Below are 4,340 nucleotides of genomic sequence, written 5' to 3' on the forward strand. Positions count from 1 at the left end.
AAAATTTCTTCATTGGATGTATTTTCTGCCATCACTGGCCTCAGTACTAACAAGGCATATGGGCCTGATGGGGTCCCTCCTGTTGTTCTCAAGAACTGTGCTTCTGTGCTTACACCCTGCCTAGGCAAACTCTTTCGCCTTTGTCTGTCAACTTGTACCTTTCCTTCTTGCTGGAAGTTTGCTCTCATTCAGCCAGTCCCAAAGAAGGGTGACCACTCCCAACCCTCCAACTATCGTCCAATTGCTTTAACGTCCTGTAGTTCAAAAGTTTTCGAGTCAATTCTTAACAGAAAAATTTTAAGGCATCTTTCCTATCACAACCTTCTTTCCGATCGTCAGTATGGGTTCCGTCAGGGACGCTCCACCGGCGATCTTCTCACCTACCTTTCAGACTCCTGGTCATCCTCCTTTCGGGACTTTGGCGAAAGCTTTGCCATTGCACTTGACATCTCAAAGGCTTTCGATCGAGTCTGGCATAAATCTTTAATTTCCAAACTGCCCTCCTACGGTTTCTATCCTTCTATCTGTGCCTTCATCTCTAGCTTCCTTTCTGGTCGTTCTATAGCTGCTGTTGTAGATGGCCATCGTTCTTCTCCTAGATCTATCAACAGTGGTGTTCCTCAGGGCTCTGTCCTATCACCAACTCTCTTCCTTTTATTCATCAATGATCTTCTAAGCTGTACATCTAACCCTATCCACTCATATGCTGATGACTCCACCCTTCACCTTTCCATTCGGTTCCCACAACGCCCATCTCAACAGTTACTTCAACAAACAAGGGATGAGGCTATGGCACACCTAATGTCTGATTTGGCTTGTATCTCTGACTGGGGTAAAAATAATATGGTTGTCTTTAATGCATCTAAGACTCAGTTCTTACACCTATCAACCCGACAAAATCTTCCACAGGTATACCCACTAATGTTTAATAATATTCAGCTTAATCCTGCATCATCCTTGAACATGCTTGGGGTTTCATTTACTCGGGACTTATCTTGGAAATATCATATTACATCTCTTGTAAAATCTGCTTCCAAGAGATTGGGTGTGCTAAGCCGACTCCGCACTTTCTTCACCCCTGCACAATTGTTGACTCTATACAGGGGTTTTATCCGCCCCTGTGTGGAGTACAACTCTCATGTGTGGGGAGGCTCCCCACATACAGCTCTTCTCAATAGGGTGGAGGCAAAGGCTTTTCGTCTCATTAACTCTCCTCCTCTTACTGACTCCCTTCAACCTCTGTCTCTTCGCCGCACTGTTGCATCTTTATCTCTTTTCTATCGCTACTTTAATGGTCACTGCTCCTCTGAACTCTCTGCTTGCATTCCTCCACCTCTACGACGGGCGCGTAGCACCCGTCTGGCAGCAAACTCTCATCTTTTTTCTGTCCAACTCTCTAATGCAAGAGTTAACCGTTACTCCCAGTCTTTCATTTATGCAACTGGTCAGCTCTGGAACTGTCTCCCTCTGTCTGTATTTCCTGCTGCCTATGATCTCCAGTCTTTCAAACGCAGTGTGTCCAGGCATCTCAAAATGATCGGATCTTGAATTTGGCTCTATATTGTATTTTGTTTTTCTCTTGGAGGGAACTGTTACTGCGGGCTCATGGCCTTTGGTTCCTTCTTCCTCGCATAAAAAAAAAAAAAAATATATATATATATATATATTGCCAGAAGGCTTGAATAGCAGCCAGAAACAAAGAAAAATACAGTACAGAATTTCTGCTAAGAGTGAGGCTTCATAACTACAGTCTAAGAAGCTGCTGCCTTAACTACTTTACTCACTAGCTCACTTCATACATAAGCACTGTCTGCCAAGGCATTTAAACCTCAAATACTAAATACTGCTGAGAACATAACATTGTTAGATATCTGAAAATTATACAGTGTTGAGGACAGAACACTGTGAAACAGTTGAAAATCATGTAGCATGCACAGAATCAATGTTAAATCTAATGAAAATGTATTGACAACATCAATAAGAACAAAATTTAGTATAGGCTACAGTTAGACCCTTGACACCAAAAACATCTTTAAATATGAGTTTCCCATTAACAAACTCAGGATTATCTAATTTCAAAACATTTTGCTCTGTAGATGTGACAGCAATGTCTGGAACCTCAGGCTCCTTGAAAGTCAGAAACCTAGACTGCACTTTCTGTGATTTTATTTTATGAAAACAGTGAACATCCCATGCAATGTACCCTGGCTCATTCTAGTTGTGTAATGCATCTATATAGTGACAGCCTTTGCCATGGCCTCTCCCACATTCATGGGTTATAGTTCTGCAAATGGATAGCACACTAGAACATAATCACCCTTTTCCATCCCACAAGCATGGCTTCTAGGTCAGAACTGTCTTACTGATTACTTCTTGAATTTACCTGTAAATGAACAAAGCACATTAACTAGTCTGTTTTCATTGTGTGAAATCCATCATCCACTCACTTGTAGTGCTGCCTACTGCTTCTTTCACCTTTATCATTCGTTTTCTGTGTCTGCCTTCCTCTCATCCTAGTTCTCCCATCTTTCCTGTCACGTTTTATTACTCTTCATTCCTTTTCAGATGGCTTTACACTGAGTGACAAACTACTAGTTTCCTGTAAGCCAAGAAACCATTTACAACACTGAATGGTAACCATATAACCAATCCACACGTGTTCCCTACATGTCAACAAGTGGGTTTGTGGAGGGTTAGTGCCCCTCCCCGTAAAACTACTAACTCAAAGACAAACAGCCACCCCTTACGGTTTTATGGCGTACGGTATAGATATATAGATTGGAAGAAATATGTTAGGTGGTAGGTGGGGGCGCTCACCTTCCACTTACTTGATGCAGCGCTGCTCTTGGGTGTCTACCCTTTCCTCTCTTCCTTCTATATCCTCTTCTGTCTTTCTTTCCTTCATTCTTTCCTCTTCCTTCTGCCTATGGGTGACTTTACACTCCCTCTTCTGTCATTCTTTCCTCTTCTTTCTGTCTATGGATGACTCTACACTGAGTGACAAGCCAAATGGTTTCCTGCATGCCCGGAAACCATTTACTATACTGGGTGGTAACCATATAACCAAATTATGGTGCCTGGTGGTTTAGTGGGTAACTAAGGTGCTCCAATCGGACTGAGACTGTGTAGGTTTATATCCATGGGGTGGTTGGGTTGATTGCTCATGTAATGCCACTCAGGGATGAGTGAGGCTGATCACTCTCATCTTAAATGGCAGGACCAACTTGCCTAGCCTCAGGCTCCTACATTCCTTTTGGGGCAACACAGGATTGGATGATGGATGGATGGATAGAAGTATGTTCACAAAAATTATTATTGCATTATAGGACAAGCTTTAATATTATGATCACAATTACCTCATACAAAGTTGGCGCAATTTCCCTGTTGGTGCACATGAGGGACTGTATGCTATATGCTGAAAGCTATGAATTTACATGATTGCTATACTATACCTTATACTGACCCCATTACTGACAGCATCTTCAAGCAAGCGGGCAGCTTTATTCATTTAGCACAAAACTTTAGGATTTTCAGCAAATATTTTTGTAAAAAAAACTGATAATAAACTTTTTCCTTTAAAAAGATTAAATAGTAATCACATAACATGATGAAATTTAGGGATTATGTAGAACACTGAACAGTGAATTAAACATAAATGGTTATATTTATTAGGTACTACTGTACATATTTTGACAATTAATTACTTCCTGGGCACTTTCAGGAAGTTGGTGCAATTACCCTGAACTTGATGCAATTATCCCACTGTACACTAGTCATTATATATGAGGAAGTTAGGATAGTAATTATGACTGTGTGAGTGAGAAAGTGTGAGGCTGTGAGTAGATGAGTACAAACGTAATGAATATATCAGAATGGGAGTAAAGCACTAAGTGAGTGAGTGACCGAGTGTGAAAGTGAGATGAATGAGTGGGTGTGAGCAAGTCAGTGATCACTGACAACATGGTCAGTTATCTGGAGCTGCCACATAATGGACATGATGGATGTGTGCACAGGGTAACCAACTGCTATTAAAATATAAAGGCTTTACATCTCTGCAACATCTGCATCCTCTAGGTGTAGATGTTGATGATTATATGAAAAATTTGTGAATGCTCCACAGATGCAACTTTCGCCATCTACCACTATCATATATATATATATATATATATATATATATATTGTTTTTACAATGTTGAAGTGCTGGGTTGTCTTTCTCTGTACCTATTACCTTCTCTCAAATGTTCATCCACTTTGATGGCTTGATGTACAGAGAGAGAGAGAAGTAGAGGAGGGAAAACCAATAAATCATAATCTACATACAGTACTTTATTCAGTTTACT

This window comes from Coenobita brevimanus, chromosome 103 (assembly GCF_032717465.1).
Source record: "Coenobita brevimanus isolate Jiangsu-jjx chromosome 103, ASM3271746v2, whole genome shotgun sequence".
NCBI lineage: Eukaryota > Metazoa > Arthropoda > Malacostraca > Decapoda > Coenobitidae > Coenobita > Coenobita brevimanus.